Source organism: Odocoileus virginianus, chromosome 11 (assembly GCF_023699985.2).
Source record: "Odocoileus virginianus isolate 20LAN1187 ecotype Illinois chromosome 11, Ovbor_1.2, whole genome shotgun sequence".
NCBI classification, from domain to species: domain Eukaryota; kingdom Metazoa; phylum Chordata; class Mammalia; order Artiodactyla; family Cervidae; genus Odocoileus; species Odocoileus virginianus.
Genome location: NC_069684.1, coordinates 46,043,794 through 46,063,346, shown reverse-complemented (window position 1 = coordinate 46,063,346; position 19,553 = coordinate 46,043,794). Strand labels below are relative to the sequence as shown.

The 19,553-nt window shown below is 44.5% G+C and overlaps 1 long non-coding RNA gene across 2 annotated transcripts in view; it reads left to right on the top strand.

The window, feature by feature from the left end:
• Nucleotides 1-19,553, top strand: part of LOC110144913 (uncharacterized) — an 87,677-nt gene that overhangs the window by 56,743 nt on the left and 11,381 nt on the right. For both annotated transcript variants that reach the window (XR_011490380.1, XR_011490381.1), the window contains 3 exons: nt 467-554; nt 13,877-14,794; nt 15,400-15,642. This is a non-coding gene — a long non-coding RNA (uncharacterized lncRNA). The remainder of the gene's footprint in view (nt 1-466; nt 555-13,876; nt 14,795-15,399; nt 15,643-19,553) is intronic.

Below are 19,553 nucleotides of genomic sequence, written 5' to 3'. Positions count from 1 at the left end.
GGCTCCCGGGGGAAGGATGAACAGGACTGAGCTGGGGATTAGACTTGGAGTGAGGCAGGAGGAAGAACTCAAGAGGCCTTCCAGCACAGGTAAAAAGCAGTGCCATTTATTTTGAGGAAGATGCAGGAAAGGAAATGCCCAGTCATTTGAGACAAACAGCTCAGAAAAGGCTCTGCCACCCTGAACAGTCCTCCTCTGGGAGCTCGCTGTCCACACCTACCTTGGGTCCAGGCATGATGGAACCACCACTCTGCCACGTGTGGGCGGCCATTGTTCTGACCTCCACGTGGCCCAGAGCGAGGAGACTGAGGGAGTGTATCCCCATCACTTCCAACTGTGAGCCCATGTGGGGGATGTTTAGAATTATGGACAAGAGACTTCAGGTCCCACTGAGGTTCTCCAGAGGGAGGGAGGGGGGCCATGGCCATGTTCCCTCACACAGAATCTCCTTTATTTCTGCAAACAGCCCTTTCAGATAGCTGGTGTGATTCCCATTTTGAGAGATGAGGAACAATCTGAAGAAGGTGAACATCCTGATCAAGCTCCCACAGCCAGTAAGTTGCAGAGCCAAGATCAGTTTCCTGATCTGGGCAACTCTTTTCTCTTTCCTGGCCCTCTGTCACTGGAGGAGGGCATCATGGAAAACACGCGTTAGAGGTCCTGGGGTGGTTCAGGGTGAGCATTGATGCAGGCCTGATTTCATGAGGTCAGCTTGATGTAAAATGTTGTCAGTCTGTTTCAGAAACTCTGCTTCTTCTGTGAAGATGGGTTTGAAGAGGGTTGGGTGAAAGGGAGCTCTTTCTGGAGTGCTTACATAACATTTTTGGAAAGATATTCATGCACTGTCTTTTAGTTTGCTTCCAGGCAGAATGAAGTCAGCCACAGAATCAAACTGATCACACTCATAAATTCATAGGATATAAGGAATTGTCCTGACAAGTCTCTTCTATTGTTTAATTAGTTATTATTTTCTCACTCAGTCTCCCAGCTCCAGTCCCATTACCCTATTCCTCCCCTTCCCCTCTGTGCATACCTAGACATATATTTAATGCATCTCCTTCCAGTCCCCCTTCCATCACACATATGTGTGTGGAGATATCCTTGATAATACAGAGTGTTGTTTTGTGTGCTGTTTTAAAATTCTTATAAGTGTTGTGCTATAAATATTCTGTTTCTTTCATTTTGAGCTTAATAGTATAATTTTGAGAATTATACATGTTTTATGTAGTCTGGGTAATTTCTTCTGTCTTCTGCAAAGTATTTCACCGAATACCTGTAACATATGTTGCTTGTTCACTTCCCCGGTAAGGGCCTCTAGTTGCCTCCAACTCTGTGACAGCATCCAAGTCTGTGAAGCTCTTCACACACATGTCTCTTGGTGAACTTGTGATGGCTTCTCCAGTGTATAAACCCAATGGTGGCTTTCCGGGGTTCTAGGGATACATGTAGAAAATGCCCTTGGAAATGGCTCACCAGCTACCTTTGAACCAACAATGCTCAAAGGTCACATTTCCCCACATCCTTCGCCAGTATTTGATATAGTCTGGCTTTCTCATTTTTGCCAAATTGATGTGTATAAAGTGGCATTTTGTTAACTCAGTATGATTCTCCCCAAATCCTAGTGTCCATCATCATCTTTGCTAGGACTGAAGGGAACATAATGTATCAAGTGTTGTGGTAAGTGTATTTCTACATGCCTTACAGTCTTTCTTTTCCTGACATAAGTTTATAAGTTCATGATAAAAGTGCCTGCCTCACAGTATTGTTGTATGGCTGATCTAAGAATCTGGCCCACAGTTCGTGCTCAGTAGAGGCAAGTTATCATCACTGTCATAAGCTGTGAGTATAAAGTAAGTATCACAGTGTTTGCGAAAAGGGATTTTTGTGTCTCTTGTGCACAGCTGTATTTCCAGAACCTAGAAGAGTGTTTGGCTCACAGTTAGTTCTCAGTAGGAATTTATCGAGTGAATGGATAATAATAACTGTAAGCTGCTATAATGATGGTGATGATGCATATAAAGTAGCACAGTGGATGGCACATAGGCCTCAATAAGTGTTAGCTAACACAGTTGGCTCTTCTTAGCATTAACTCATGTCACAAAGGCCCCATGTCTTTGCTGATGCTGTATTCACAGGAAGAAGTTAGACCACTGATTCTCCAAACTGGTTGCGCTCTGAAATCACCTGAGGAGATGTAAAAGTAACTGACAGTTAGTCTCTCAATATGCAGCTCACCTCTTGCCTCTCATCACAAAATGCTAATTAATTTACAAAAGGAAAAAGAGTTCTTTTACACAGAGAAGTCTGGCAGACACCATCTTAATTAAATGATCAAAGTAAGTGTCATCAGTAACAGGAAAATAAACAGTGGACCACCCAAAAGGATGCAATGAGAACACTGCATCATTTCTGTGACATTCTTGTCAAAGAAGAATGAACTGGATCCCTTCATAAGGAAATGTTGGATAGACCCAAGCTGAAAGACATTCTATAAAATAATCTTCAGAAGTGTCAAGGTCATGAAAGTCAAGGAAAGGCTGAGGAATTTTCCAGACTGAAGAAAACTAAAAACACCTGACCAATAGCTGTAACTCATGATTCTGAGTTGGACCCTTTCCTGTAAAGAATGTTATCTGGACAACTCGTGAAATGTGAATGAAATCTGAGGACTAGTTAATAGAGCTATAACAACATTAATATCCTGATTTAGGGTTTTCTATTGAGTTGGACATGACTGAGAGACTTCACTTCACTTCACTATTGAGGTTATATAGGACGAGGCCTTTGTTTGTGGAAAACAGACACTAAAATTTTGGGGGAAGATGGTGCACCAGGTTGGCAAATTATTCTTAGTTGGTTCAGGAAGGAATTTTTTGCATCGTATTTGTATCTCAGTTCAGGCTGCTATAACAAGGTATCACAGACTGGGCAGCTTAATCAGCAGAAATCCATGTTTCACAGTTCTGGAGGCTGGAAGTTCAGGGCCCGGGTGCCAGCACTGTCAAGTTCTTGGTGAAGGCTTGCTTTCTGGTTGGCAGGTGACTGTATCCTCATTTCACAGAGAGCAGAAAGAGGAAACAAGTCCACATGTCTCTTCTTACAAGGGCACTAATCCCATTCATGAAGGCTACACCCTCATGACCTAATTACCCCAAAGGTCCCACCTCCTGGTTACCATCATATTGGGGGTTAGGGTTTCAACAGATGAATTTGTGGGACCACAAACATTCAGTCCAGAGCAACTTCCAACTGTTTTGTAAATTTGCACTTGTTTGAAAAAATATTATTAAAAATGCTAGTTGGTTCCAATTTAAAGTTGATTTAATTGGTGTGGAGTTGAGCCTGGTCTGCAGGATTTAGAAAGTTTCCGCAGTTGTGACTTGTGCTGCCAAGCTTGAAAATGACTGTGTGTGCTGTGCTTAGTCACTCAGTTGTATCTGACTGTGACCCCATGGAACCCACCAGGTTCCTCTGCTCATGGGGATTCTCCAGGCAAGAATACTGGAGTGGATTGCCATGACCTTCTCCAGGGGCTCTTCCCAACCCAGGGATTGAACCCAGGTCTCCCACATTGCAGGCAGATTCTTTACCATCTGCGCCACCAGGGAATTACTAAGTTAGATCATTTCTGCAAGATGATGAGTTCATTTTTTGTGATCTATGATTTCCCATAACCTGAAAGCCCAGAACTGGGCAGTGGTTGAGAGTGGTGGATCTTCATGTCCAGGTCTGTAAGCTCAGGAAAAGGCCAGGCTATGTGAGAGGGGTGAGGGTCAGCTTCCCTCTTGGGGATGGAAGGGCCAAGACTGGCTAGGACTACCTCACCAGACCAGCAATGCTTTGACATCTGCAGTTGAGCCCCTGCATCATGGAGAGGATCTTGGATGGTGGCTGAAAAGCTCACTTGTCGGATGAGACCAGGTTTCAAGTCCTGGTTTTGCCCCTCCCTGGCTGGACATGGATAATTCACTTCAGTTCACAGCCTTAGATTCATCCCACAAACCTCCTCATAGGATTATCGTGAGGATTAAATGAAGTCATTAGGGCATAAAAATCAGCCAGCACAGTGCCCAGAATGGAATAAGCATTCAATTCATGCTAGCTGTGTAATATAATATCAGCATAATGTAAGAAGGAGGTGTGTGATTTCCTGAAAATATTAATGTTACCAAGAGTTTTTGAGTGTGTGTGTGTCCTGGGAGATTTTGCAGCCCAAGAAGGGGAATAGTGTGCTGACAGCTACATCAGTTAAGAGAGCTAAGACCCCAGGTGGGTGGGAATAACCTTGCCATCTGTCCTTCCTCCCTGCGGGCAGGCCTGGCAAACTCTGAGAGGTGAGTGTGGGGCCCGATGTGGGGGCCTAACTTTGGCCAGACTCCCCTCGGCTACAATCTCTTCACGACCAAAGCGTTAGGGAAAATTCCTGTTCTCAGGAGGTGTAAGGTCCAGAAGGGAGTGGTGAAATTAGTGGAGAAAAGAGGGCAGTGGTGGCAGGAAGAAGCCCTGGGGACAATCTAATGTCCCTTTTTATCTGAAGATTTTGAAGGGCACAGTCCACTTTTGACAGTGTCTTCCGCTTGCATCTTGCTAGTACAGAGCTGCGGAGAACAGTTGTTTGAAGGGGAAAGGAGGTTAATTGTTTTAACTTGAGCAGAGCAAACTTGGAAAGTGAGAAATCCTCCCTCTTCCAATAGGTCTCTGGTCCAAAACCACACCTGGCCTCGCATCCTTCTAATGATAATCCCCACAGAGTTCCAGGTGTTCAGCCCAGTGACTGATGGTGAGCCCTGCCGAGTTCGGAGGGACAAGATGGAGGCTATATATAAATCCGACAAAGTTTCAAAAGGTAAAAGACGCATGACCGATTACGAAAGCCTACGCTGCTCTGGGAGAGTGCCGAGGCTTCGCTTCTGCCCTGGCTGATCCACTGTCTTTGTTCCCTCTTGGAAGACAAGGCAGTTTCTCCACCGCAGCTCCCCATTTGTGAAAAGAGGTGAGATTATCCGCCCTGTGGGACTCATCTGGGCGAGGCACCTTTGAAGGCCCCAGGGCACGACAGCGCACTGCGCTCTGAAGGCGGGTGCCAGGACTCCCAGTGGCAAAGGCGCCAGGGCCGACTGACACCTCCGGAGGCGTCTGAGAGCCCGGTGCGGGGGGCGGGCGGCAGGCCGCAGCTGCGGTCATGATGAGGACTGCCAGGAGGACTGCACGGTGGAAGCAGCTGTGAGGCGAGGTCAGCGGGCGGCTCAGGAAGCAGTCAGCAAGACACGGCCTCTCGGAAGGTGGCGGCTGGCATGGGGCTCTGCTCCCAGCTCAGCTGCCGTCACCGAGCCGCACGCATCGGCAGGAGGAGGCCAAACCAGGCTGATGCCAGGAGGGGGGAAACTTGGAAAAGTCGCGAAAGGTGAACTCAGAGCCACTCAACAAGATCCTGTGTCTAGAATTAAGTTGCGCCCTGTTAGGGCGTATGGTCTAGGGCCAATCCAGGCTCTCCAGAGAGGCAAGGGCTGAGACATCACCTTTCCTAATCCCTTTATTTTATATAATATAGGTGAGAACTCAGGCCCAGAGACTACTTGCCCAAAGTCTCACAGCTAAAGAGCAGCAGAACAGCCAGTCATTTCTTTCTTGGTTATTATGAATATAATATAGTATTATGAATATAATATATAATATAGTATAATTTAGGCTCCCTAAATGGTTCATACAGGCGCTTTCGCTAAGTCGTGTTTGACTCTTTGTGACCCCACGGACTGTAGCCCGCCAGGATACTCTGTCCACGGGATTTCCCAGGCAAGGATACTGGAGCGGGTTGCCATTTCCTTCTTCAGCGGCTCTTCCTAACCCAGGGGTTGAACCTGGAGCTACTGTGGCGTTTTCTTTTCTGTGTGTGTGTGTTTTCTCCCCCCCCCCCCCCCCCCCCCTCGTCTAAAAGTGGCTAGGTCCCTCTCATCTCTGCTAAAACCGAAATAAATAAATCAAGACCAAGCACCACTTAAGGGCAGCATTCCTCGATCATCTCTCTTGTGTCTGCCAAGTAAACCACTTAATGCAAACAAACTCGACTCCCACGCTTCAAAAGTGATGTTGATTTTTTCTGATTGTGACATTACTTTGCTCATTATGGAGAGTTTGAAAATCATGTGGAAGTAAAACAAAGAAAGTGACAAAAGAAAAGTCACTTATAATCCAACAAACTCTGAAACAATCTGTGTTAAAATTTTAGTCCTTTTTTTTCAAAGACCACTTATTAAAACAAAACACAAACTTAAACTAATAACAACAATGACATTTTGGATTTTTTTCTGTTCCGATATTAGAGCAGGAACATTTCCATGTGATTAAATAGACTTTGAAAATATAATTTTTAATGTCTGTAAATTATTTCCTCACTTAGTTCTCTCTTTGTTTCTATAACCAGATTCCTATTGTATATTCAAGTTTCCAAATTCCCAGTATTATATGTAATTTGGTGATTATCATCCTTGCACACAGATTCCTATCTACATCTCAGACATCATGGACATCTCAGACATCACCTGGACCGTTAAGGCTGTCCAGGTGAAATGGTCTGAAAACTGCTAATTCTGAAGCTAGTGGAAGCTGAAGACATCATTGAGGTTGCTGCTAACTGGGGGCAGGAGGGGTGTCTGGGTCCCCTGGCCTCCTCTGTTCCAGCTCTGGCCTTCCTCTGGGCTGCCTCAGTCCTGACCACATTTACCCTGACAAGGGACTCAGCTCCTTCTCTGCTTTTCACAGGAGAAAATCATTCAAACAAAACTGTGATGTGTTTAGAAGATATTGCTGAAGATTTGGGGGTCCCTGATGATGCCACTGGGTTGTCCCTTCCCTCCCCCCTTATTCTATTCATCCTGGCTCAGTCTTCGCCTTCTGTCATGCAGTGCTGTGACCTTATTATCATTGGTATGGCATGAGGCCATCTAATGCCCAGGCCCTTGAGAGTGGGGCTCATCTTCTACGTAAGTAATCATCTCAGCAAAGACAGTTCTCAGCCACAGAGGAATTCTAGTGCCAGCAGTGAATTCTTATATGTAGAAGAGATTGGAATGTTCCAGGGGAGTGACTGAGTTGAATGGTATAAAAAGTAGGCATTGAAAGATGTTTAAAGCCTAGAATTAGATGTGGGATAATAAGTATAAATAACATAGAACTAGAAAAAGTCATTTTAAAATCTGTATGGAATCACTAAAGACCTCAAATAGCAAAAATATCTTGAAAACGAAGAATCAAGCTGGAGGAATCACACTCCCTGACTTTAGACCACACTAAAAAGCTACAGTAATAAATCAGCATGGTACTGGCACATAAACAGAAATATAGACCAAGGGAACAAGATAAAAAACCCATAGATAAACTCATGTACTCATGGTAAGTTAATCTACAACAAAAGGAGGCAAGAATATACAATTGAGAAATGACCATCTCTTCAGTAAGTGGTGCTGTGAAAACCAGACAGCCATGTGTAAAAGAATGAAATTAGGACATTCTCTAAAGTCATATACAAAAATAAGCTCAAATTGGATTAAAGACCAAATGTAAGACTGGAAACCATAAAACCCCTAAAGAAAAACATGGGCAGAACCCTCTTTGACATAAATCAAAACAATATATTTTGGGATCTGTTTCTTAAATCAAAGGAAGTAAAAGCAAACATAAACAAACGGGACCTAATTAAACTTAAACGCTCTTGCACAGCAAAGGAAAACATCAAAAAACAAAAAGACAACCTACCGAGTGGGAGAAAACATTTGCAAATGATCTGACCAATGAGGGGTTAATATCCAAAATATGTAAAGAGCTATACAACTCAATATAAAAAAACTATAATTTGAAAATGGGCAGAAGACCTATGTAGCCATTTTCCCAAACACATACAGATGGCCAAGAGGCACTTGAAAAGATGGTCCACATTGTTAATCATCATAGAAATTAAAACAAGAATAAGATATCACATCACACCAGTCAGAATGGCTATCGTCAACAACAATACAGCAAATGTTGGTGAGGCTGTGGAGGGAAGGGAACCTTCATACAATGTTGGTGTAAATGTAAATTGGTACAGCCACTGTGGTAAGCAGCATGGAGGTTACTCAAAAAACTAAAAATAGAGCTGCCATATTATACCAAGCAATTCCACTCCTGGGTATATATCTGAAAAAACAAATAAAAACAATAATTTGAAAAGATAGATGAATCCAATGTTCAGAGCAGCATTATTTACAATTTGGAAGCAATAAGTATCCATTAATAGATGAATGGGTAAAGAAGACATGATATGCATATGTGTGTGTATATATATACATATATGTGTGTATATATATATATACATATATAGTCTTACAATGGAATACAACTCAGCCATAAAAGGAAAGAAATTCTGTCATTTGTGATAACATGGATGGACTTTGAAGGCATTATGTTAAGTGAAATAAGTCAGACAGAGAAAGACAAATACTGTATGATATCTCTTATAAGTGGAATCTAATACAACAAACTAGTGAATATAAGTTCCGTCTAGTCAAGGCTATGGTTTTTCCAGTAGTCATGTATGGATGTGAGAGTTGGACTATAGAGAAAGCTGAGTGCTGAAGAATTGATGTTTTTGAACTGTGGTGTTGGAGAAGACTCTTGAGAGTCCCTTGGACAGCAAGGAGATCCAACCAGTCCATCCTAAAGGAGATCAGTCCTGAGTGTTCAATGGAAGAACTTACGCTGAAGGTGAAACTCCAATACTTTGGCCACCTGATGCGAAGAGCTGACTCATTAGAAAAGACCTTGATGCTGGGAAAGATTGAAGGCAGGAGGAGAAGGGGACGACAGAGGATGAGGTGGTTGGATCATCAACTGATCATGCAATTGAGTTGTATCACCAACTCAATAGACATGAGTTTGAGTAAATTCTGTGAGTTGGTGCTGGACAGGGAGGCCTAGAGTGCTACAGTCCATGGGGTTGCAGAGAGTTGGACGTGACTGAGTGACTGAAGTGAATTGAGTGAGTATAAAACAAAGGAACAGACTCACAAATACAGAGAACAAACTAGTGGTTACCAGTAAGGAGATGGGAGGGGATTAAGAGGTACAAACTACTCTATGAAGTAAATAAACTACAAGGACATATTGTACAACACAGGGACTATAGCCAATATTTTATAATAACTATAAATGGAATATAACCTTTAAAAATTATGAATCACTATGTTGTACACCTGAAACTTACATAATGTACATCCACAGTACTTAATAAGAAATTGTAAAAAAAAAAAACAAATCCAGCTATTAGTTTCAACAACAACAAAAAGAATATAAATAACAGCACAAGTATTTGTTTACAGTGCCAGACTTGAAAGTCACCATTTTAATGTGAACAGCTGACTTAGTCCAAGGGCCTAGGCCTGGGCTATCCATTTGCCTATAAATAACCTGAGAATGATTCATTAGAAATGATTAGAAAATGCAAAATCAGTAGAGATTCTCTTCTCCTCCTAAACCATGCCCTTAACCTTCAGCCCCCTCCCCTGTCCCCTGCCCCCAGCCTTGCCCAGGTCACGCAGCAGACACATCACATTACTGGTGTGTCTCAACTCTTCTCTCCAGAAGAACCACCTATTAGTGTAGCTGTAGGACTAACTATAGATGCTTCTAGAAATCTGTTACTTCTATGACTGATATATGTATTAAAATGGATATGAACTACGGAATGACTGGATAGTTCCTCATACTAAGTTTTGCTTTTTTAAATATTTATTTTTATTTACTTATTTATTGGGCTTTCCTGATGGCTCAGTGGTAAAGAATCTGTGTGACAGTGCAGGAGATGTGGGTTCGATCCCTGGGTTGGGATGGTCCCCTGGAAAAGGAAATGGCTACCTACTCTAGTATTCTTGCCTGGAAAATTCCATGGACAGAGGAGCCTGGCAGGTTACAGTCCATGGGGTTGTAAGAAGAGTTGGACGTGACCTAGAGACGAAACAACAATCTTAATAATTAAAAATGAATCTCTAGAAAGTTATGAGTGCAGTCACAAAATGGTGAAGGCTGGCAGAATGAACCTTCTGGAGGCAAGGATGGAACTCAAGAGGCACATGGGTGCCCTTAAGTACCTAAGTGGTGCACTTCATTCAGAAGGTGTTTATGAAGGTTCAGATGTGTTTCCAGACATCAGACCCTGTGAGACCAGTAAAAGTTTTTAAGGACAAAAACATTGAAAGACTGGAACCCAGACCAAATTCCAGGGGAAAAGACACATGATGGGGACCTCATTCATGAAGAAATTGTGGAGCCTGTAGGTCCTGAGGATTCAAGCATTCTGAGGCCAGCTCTGGACACAGAAAAGGAACCCAGCTGTGTAGGGCAGGAAATGTTCTGTGGACACATCAGCAATTACTGATGCAAAGAGGAGGGAGCAGGCCTCCCTGGCCCTACCTGGGTCTTTTTTTGAATGTCAGTTGCCCAGCCCTTTGTCTCCTCCGAAGGCTGCCTCCCTGCGGTCCACCAGTGTCAGTTCTGTTGGTTGAGCTTGATGTCTCTTGCTCATGGGGTTGGTTTTTCCTCGGGTAGTCGGTGTCTCCTGGTGGGGGTCAAAACTGCACTCAGGATTTCCTCATGTTGCCTGTGCCGCCTAGGCCTGGGAACTGGAGAGGGGAAGGCGGGCTGTGAGGTGATGTGTCAAAAGGGCTCCCTCCTTCTCAGGGGCACACCTTTCAAACCTAAATGTCCCAGCTCATGAGCCCCCCAAGGCTACCCCACAGTGGGCACAGCGATGGCTCCCCAGGCCCGCCCTGTGCACTTGGCGGGCAGCACCAGTAGGGGGCTCCACCTGGGGGCCCTCTCTTCTCACCTTCCTGCCTCGTACTGTAGCTTCCTCCTTTATTCCATCCTTGCCTGCCACCTGGGTTTTGAGGATTTGGCGTAATTTGTAAGTCATTAAGAGCATACCCTTGGTTTCCTTGTGTGCTTGTGATTTAAAAAAATGTCTTTCTAAAAATATTGTTTAGGGATTTGTTCTGATGATTATCATCAACAAACCTCCCAGTAGAACAGTCTAAATTCCCAGTTCACAGGAAAGTTGCTCAGCATCATTAATCATCAGGGAAATGCAAATCAAAACCACAGGAGATATCACCTCACACCTGTCAGAATGGCTATCATAAAAAATAAAAAAGATAGGAGAAGACAAGTTTTGGTGAGGATGTGGAGAAAAGGGAAACCTCATGCGTACACTGTTGGTGGGAATGTAAATTGGTGCAGCTGCTATGGAAAACAGTATGGAGTGTCCTCAAAATATTGAAAATAAAACTATCATATGATCCAGCAGTTAAACTTCTGGGTGTGATATCTGCACCCCCATGATCACTGTTGCATTATTTATAATAACCAAGACATGGAAACAGCCTAAGTGTCCACTGATGGATGAATGGATAAAGAAGATGTGGTATATATATTCAGTGGAATATCATCCAGCAATAAAAGAAGGAACTCCTACCATTTGTAACAGCATGGATGGGCCTTGAGGGCATTATGCTAAGTGAAATAAGTCAGACATAGAAAGACAAATACTGTATGATATCACTTGTAAGTGGAATATACAAAAAGCCAAACTCATAGATACAGAACAGATTGGTGGTTGCCAGAGGTGGGGACAAGGTGGTAGGGGAAATGGATGAAGGTGGGCAAGAGGTATAAACTTCCAGTTACAAATAAGATCTGAGATGTAGTGTAGGGCATGCTGACTGTAGTTAATAATACTGCATCATATATTTGAAAGCTGTTAAGATCTTAAAAATCTGCATATACAAAAATCTTAAAAATCTACACACACAAAAAATTGTAACTCTGTAAATGTGTGGTGAAGGATGTTAATGAAACTTATTCTGATAATCATTTAGCAACTTATACAAGTATAAAATATTATGTCGTATACCTAAAACTAATTCCAGTGTTATATGTCAGTTAAATCTCAATTAAAAAAGAAGAGAGAGTAAAACTTCCATTTCAAAGGAAGGGTCTCTTCAAACATATCAGATTCCTCTGTAGCAGTTCCTTTCCCTTTCCAGGGAAGGAAACTAGTTCTCTAGCTTCGTGTTTTTACTGGTTTTGGACTCTGGTATAAAGTGCCACTAAGTTCTTATGGCCCAGATTGTGGGAGGGAACAAGCTAATGAGAGTTCATGTACGGGGATTTGAGTATAAAGGTGAAGAGACAGACAGATGGACAGAGAGATCCTCCTAGGGCACTTGTAAGCTCCAGGACAGAAATGACACTTAGAAGAGTACACGTGGGGATGGGACTGATTTGGGAAGGGTCAGATGAGGCATGATCCATACCCCATGCTGGGCAATGGGCAGTGAATACTCTGTTACATAATTAACTTACTCATTCGACCACACACATTATTGGATGTTTCTTCCATAAGGAGGAAGGCAAACGTGAACAAACATTAGGGCCCACACCAGTGCACCTTGTGAATTTCCCCAGAGTTCTCTGTGATTTCTTCCACAGTGCAGTGTAATTCATGAATTAAGGCACACCCTCAACACAACTTCCCTCACTTTAGAAGCCAGCTTCTGGGTTGGGGGTTCCCAGGCCTTGTCCTCTGACCAACTGGCTAAAATCTGGGGGGGATTCCTAGCACCACCTCAGGTTCCACAATTTGTGGGGATGACTCACAGAACCCAGGGAAGTGCTGTACTTTATTGCACAGTTCACCGTAAAGAATGCAAATGGGGACCAGCCAGGGCAAGGCCAGGAGGGGCCTGAATATGCTTTTCCCGTGTCCTCAGGATTTGTTACTGTGTCAGCACGTCAGTGTGTGACCACCAGCCAGGGAGGCCTGTGCATGTCCCGGGTGGCCAGAGTTTTTACTGAGTTTTAGTTACTCTGGGATGATCCACTGAATCGTTGGCCAGTGACTGAACCCCAACTCCCCTCCCCAGAGGCTGGGCTGACATCCAATGGCTCAAAAGTCCAACTCTAATCACATGTAGATCTTTCCAGCTCTGCCAGCCCTCATCCTGAAATGACCTAGGAATCCACCACCGGTAACCTCATTAGCATAAACTCAGAGATGGCCTGAGGGGCCACCATGAATAATAAGACTCCTGTGACTCCAGGAAGTCCAAGGGTTTAGAGGTGACCAGGGACAAAGGCCAGTCAAAATCTTTACTATAGCAATCATCTGTATAGAGCCTTCCCTGGTGGCACTATTGGTAAAGAATCTGCCTGCCAGTGCAAGAGGTACAAGAGATTTGGGTTCTACTCCTGGGTGGGGAAGATGCTCTGGAGTAGGAAATGGCCACCCACTCCAGTATTCTTGCCTGGAAAGCCCATGGACAGAGGGGTCTGGTAGGCTACAGTCCATGGGCTTGCAAAGAGTCAGACGTGACTGAGCAGAGCACACACGTAATACATATTATATTACATATATTATATATATATAATAGCCATATATATCATTATTTAAAGCTGATATATTTAATATATCATATTAAAGCTGATAGTGGCCCCGCATCCACTGTCACCTATCACAGTTGAACGTGTGAGTGTGAGCACCCAGTCCCGAGTGCATTATGACACCCCCACACTCTGGTCTCTGGCTGCCTCCTGCACATTGTGGGCACTCAAACCTACATGCCTGAATTTCCAAAATCCATCTTTATCAACCCACAACAAAGACTAATCATTTTGTCAGCCGTCTCAGTGCACTGACAGTCACCTTCGCTTTGTCAGATCATATGAACTTCAGCTCAGAACGTTTGGCCACCTTACCTTTGGTTCCTACTCTCATTTGGCTGATATAAGTAGTTTATAATGTGAGGAAAAACTCTGAAGGAAAACCTTACCCTCTTATACCTTCCAGACAGAAAGACGGTGACTGCTGCCCCCTCGCAGTGAGAGCGGGAGAAGAGCCGCCTCCGTAGGGGCGACTGTGGAGGAAGGCTCTTCGCAGGCTGGTCTCTATGAGAGATGCTGGGGCAGCCCAGAGACGACCAGAAGGGGGAATGACTGTGGAGGTCTGGTCGGCCTTGGAAGGAGAGCGTCACTGGGCGGGACAGGAGCGTGACCTTCTCTTGTGTCCCCCTCACCTGCCACAGGCCCTTCCTCTGCCCCCTCACCTGCTAATACACCTTCTCACCACTAACGTTCGAGAATCTGAAGGTGGCTTCCTGAGGACAGGCCTAGATGAACAAAACTTGGAAACAGGTGGAAGCGGAGCCCAGCCTGGGGGGCAGATGGCCTGGAAATCTGAGTCAGAGCTCCTCACCACTCACCCAAGGATTTGATGTCCTTTTGGCTGGCATGCTGTTTTCTCTCTGCAAAACTATTGATCCTGCTGCCAGATGTGCCCTAAGCCTGCCTCCTACATCAATGAGACATGTGATAAACTGTAACTGGAGGACGGAAGGGGCCAGCCCATGGGTGGGAAACTTCTGAGCTCAGGCTAGGGCCTTGGACATTCTTATCAGTAGACCCAGCACCGGCTAGTCTGCCAACCCAGGCTGGGCAGTAATTTTAGCATTAAGTGAGGACTGCAACATTTGGGCTTGTTCACCAAGTCCAGAGCGAGGCACCAGAAATTTCTGGCTTCCTCCAAACAGCTGCACAGAAGCAGTGGCCAAACCCATCCTGTGTTTGATGAGTCATCCCGCGTCAGCCCTGTGCCGCTCAGGCCTCTACGGGTGCTTCCTCAGCAGCTGCATCTGGCTCAGGCTTTTTCCAGAAGACAAGGTAGCCAAGTACTCAAGCTCCAGCATTAATGGGCACTCTGTGACTCCAGGTAAGCATTTTAACCTCCAAAAGTTCACTAATGTTCCTTGCTCCCCATGACTGATTTGCTGGCCCTATGAAGAAAGGCTGAAGAAACTGGTTTTACTTGCATCAGGAAAGTGAAAGCTAAGGAATTTGACAGTGTGCATTTAGGAAAGCATGGAGCAGTGTGAAGTCCTTCTCCCTTTAAGCCTCAGGCTCAGGCTTTATTCTAAAGGAGGTTAGGTAGCAAAACAGGCTTTGAGTCTCTGAAAAAAGTCTTACCAAGTATAGTGAGATAATCTACTTCTTTAGAGATATTAAAATATATTTATGTGTGCCTACTCAGTCACTTCAGTTGTGTCTGTCTCTTTGTGACCCCAATGGACTGTAGCCCACTAGGCTCCTCTGTCCATGGGATTCTCCAGGCAAGAATACTGGAGTGGGCTGCCATGCCCTCCTCTAGTGGATTTTCTCTGTGTCTCCTGCATTGCTGGTGGATTCTTTACCCACTGAGCCACCTCATATTTATGTGTATTTGTGTATAAAGTTTACAAATCACTTTTTATATACAGTCATATCTAAGCATCACAAAACTCTAAGAATCAAGCATTTATTATGACCTCTACTTTACAGATGGAAAAACAACTTCATTAAAATGAAATGATTTGCTCAAGCTTGATGCCTCGAGAGGTGGACGGGCGCTGAGATACAGAACAACGTTATGACTCCAAACGCAATCTATATCCTCCCCAAACAATCAGATCTATCTTCTCAAGACGTCTGCAATGAAAGCCTGTCTAAATATTTGAAAGATTCCTTCAAACAACCTGTGTTGTATGATGTTTGGCAGTTGATTTTCTCTAAACTTGCACATTGGTAAGTTGACCACAAGATGGCAGGGTAGCCTCGATGATTGGTGAATTGGCGCCATCTCTTGCACCAGTAGAGGGCTCCTTGTTCCAAAAAGTGAGAACTGAAAACAGAAAAAGAAAAAGCAAGACAATAAAACTTCAGTGGCTTCACTGATGAAATGGGATGGTGGGAGGTGTTTTTTTCTTTTCCTTTTTTAAGTTAGCCAGTGAGAGTTCAAACAAACAAGTCTCCACGTTCACCACCATGTTTGCTTTTGGAGGCACGAGGTCAGGGCGCGGGCCAGCTGCCTAGCCTACATTATTCATCTGTCCAGCTCCAGCCCTGGAACAAATGTGAAGAAATGAAGTAGCTCCAGTGGAGGGGAAACACTGTTGTTATTGTTGTTGGTGACCCTTCCATTTGCCAACAAACATAAAAACATACTTTGGAACCCAGAATGGGCTTGTCAGAGGGAACTTTTGTTCCATGTTTGGGCTGGGAGGCTTCCAGATAGAAATCAGGCTGGCATTTGAACTTGGGGAGGCAGGGAGAGAACTGAGCACAGCAGCCACTGACCCGAAAGGGCTGGCCCTCAGCTGCAGCTTTCATCTGGGTGTTCTCTGACTGCTGTCCATGTGGCGCCGAGCTGCCAAACTGGGGTCACTGGCCTGCATGGGTCCTACGGGGGAGGAGTGCAGGGCATGCAGTCCAGGACCAGGCACCATCCACAAAGGGGACGAGCAGATTTTGGATCCCGAGCTTTTGGAAGGTGGTCCTCACTTTGGGGCTTTGGGATAAGAAAACTAGTCCTAATTCTGCAGGATTTATTTGCTGTCAGGCCCCAATTATCCCAAGATAGTTGGCAGCATCCTTAGGATCCCTTTACTACATGGACTAATTGCTCTAGGGATAAAGCCATCCTTAACTGTGTCTGCTGGTGCTAGTTTTGGGAAGGTAAACTCATGTTGATGCCCGTCTAGAAGGCATAATTCAGAGGGCCAATTATGTGACTGCTGCCACATAATTCAAGGTGGAGGGCCTGTCCAAAGCTGTCCAGGGGCTACTGTCTCTCTCTACAGATGGACTGGACTTATACTAGCATGGTGTCTATTTGGAAAGAGGTAAGCTCGATGAATTATGACCGTGGTGAATGTCATTAAGACACGGTAGAACTGGAAGCATCCCATGCATGTAAATTCACTGCTTCTCGCATAACCGTCCCCAAGGCCACGGTCTCACAATGTCAAGTCTCACTTTACGTTAAGCTTTAAAGCTGGAAAAGTATCTTAGAGATGACACGGCCAAAATTTCCATATCTGTGTGGGCAAGTTCCCTCCCAGGAGTAGTTCAAAGATGGTGGATGACGAGCCCCTTATTTTACAAATAAAGTAACAGCTCCAATCAGACTCCTAATTGGGGCTGGAACATAGCTGCCAACATTCAGGTTGCTGCTGTTTCTACTCCATCTTGCTTCCTCCATCTGCAAACCCCTGCAATATTTTTTTTTCTGTACTAAACAATGTTTATGTAGTTGTAATATAAGAAATATCAACTATTGATCTAAATAAAAATGTTTTAAGTACAATTTTTGATGTAATTATATTGGGTGGATGGGGGAGATAAATGTGTATCTTTTTAGAAGGGAGATGAGGTGATGAAAGAGCTCGATAATCATTCATGGCATCCATGATAGAAAATCAATAGGTAACATGAAAAATTTTTCTGTATTTACAATTGGAAAATATTCACTTAATTACTAGTTGCTTTGGGCTGTAGGATTTTGTTGGGGGGGGGAATGGTAGACAGAAGAAAACCCCCACAATAATTTTAAAGTCTTATTTTAACCTACAATTTGCTTCAGGACTACACAGTAACAAGCCAGACGTAACCTGGAGAGAGTCCCTCTTATTTCCAAACTTCAGATTCATTTGAGTCTCAATTTCAATCACTGGGCCTTGTGAACCTCAACTGACTCAAGAGCTAAAAAGTTTAATTTCCACCATTCAGCTTCAGATTTATGGATATTTGCGATAGAGGAACAGAAGGTATTCGATGGAGCAGAGGTTGACAACCTCTTCTTTTTTTTCCTGAGAAGGGCCAGATTGTAAATATTTTAGGCTTCAAGGGCCATACATTTTCTGTCACAGTGATTCAGGCTTGTGGGTCTGGCATGAAAACAGCCAAAGAGGATTCGTAGATGAATGAGCATGGCTGTGATGCAATATAACTTCACTTACAAAAACAGGCAGGGGTGGGGTGTAGGGGTGAAGTGGGACAGATTTGGCTCTTGGGCCCAAATGTACTGTCCTTCTGCAAGAGAAGGCTTCCCTGGTAGCTCAGACGGTAAAGAATCTGCCTGTAATGCAGGAGGTCCTGGTTTGATCCCTGGGTTGGGAAGATCCCCTGGAGAAGGGAATGACTACCCACTTTAATATTCTTGCCTGGAGAATTCCATGGACAGAAGAGCCTGGCAGGCTGCAGTTCATGGGGTTCCAAAGAGATGGACACACCTGAGGGACTAAAACAACACAACACTGCAAGAGAAAACTTGGTCTCCAACTTACCCTTCTGCAGCACATTCCAGATCCAAGCAAAGGGGTTTTATCCATCTTGGAGAGTATATTGACATTCAGTTGTCTCCACCCACCTCAATGAATAGAATTAATGTTTCCAACTGAGACTCGATAATCCCAATAAGGCGACTGATTTGTGTGGGGCTCTTGTGTTGATGTAGCATGCAGTTTGAGCCTGTAAGGTAGGTCAGTCAAGTCAATAAGGTGACAAAACTTTAGAGATGAGGAAACTGAGGGGAGGGGGGCTTGGGAATTGGAGCCTAAATTCTTCTTTGTCTATAGTGTGCCTAGGGCTGTGTTATGCAGGGCACTGTCCTACAGCATCTCATTTAATCCTCCCAAGATCCTGAGGATTTTTACTACTATGCCAATTTTATACATAGATCCTCAGAAAGATTAAGTGAAGTGCTCCAGTCTATTCTAGTAAGCAGCAGAGTTTCCTTTGTACCACACTGAATGTTCATGAGGAATAATTACCTGTTCAGGGCAAGGATGGCATACTCAGAATCTGTACACGCTTAACTCTGGCACTTCCTACACTTCCATTAGTGCTCAGTAAATGTTTGTTGAATGTTAAGTAAGTTTTTGGTGGGATGGCAAGATCTTTTCCTTGCAAATGTTTATCTCATGTTCTTTAGGCTTCCCCGATGGTTCAGTGGTTAAGAACCCGCCTGCCAACGCAGGAAATGCAGTTTGATCCCTGGGGGAGGGGGTGGAGTATCCCCTGGAGGAGGAAATGCAACCCATTCCAATATTCTTGCCTGGAAGATCCTATGAACTGAGAAGCCTGGCAGGCTACAGTCCATGCGGTCACAAAAGAGTCGGATGTGACTGAGGGACTAAGCAACAACAGCAATGTTATTTTTTTAAAAAATATTTATTTATTTTTGGCTGCACTGGGTCTTCGTTGCTGTGCCGGGGATTTCTCGAGTTGCAGTGAGCAGGGGCTGCTCTCTAGCTGCGGTGCACGGGTTATTCCCGTTGTGGGAGCTTCTGTTGTTGTGGAGCACAGGCTCTAGAACACTCAGGCTTCAGTAGTTGCTGCCTGTGGGCCCAGCAGTTACAGCTCATAGGCTTAGCTGCCCTGCACAGCATGTGGGATCTTCCCAGACCAGGGATTGAACCGGTGTGCCCTGCATTACAAGGCAGATTCTTAACCATTGAAACATCAGGGAAGCCCAGCAATGTTCTTTTTAAGAATAATTATCTGCAGGAGCAGGCCCACATTGGCTTGACCCCAGTTCTGAAGGTGCAGAATTTCCCCTTTACTAGGAAATGTCAGGAATGGGCGGTGGGGGTGGAGGAGCCTCCCCAGCGCCCAGCACCCTCCCCAGGCTGTAGCCCCTGCTGGGGGTGCTGGGC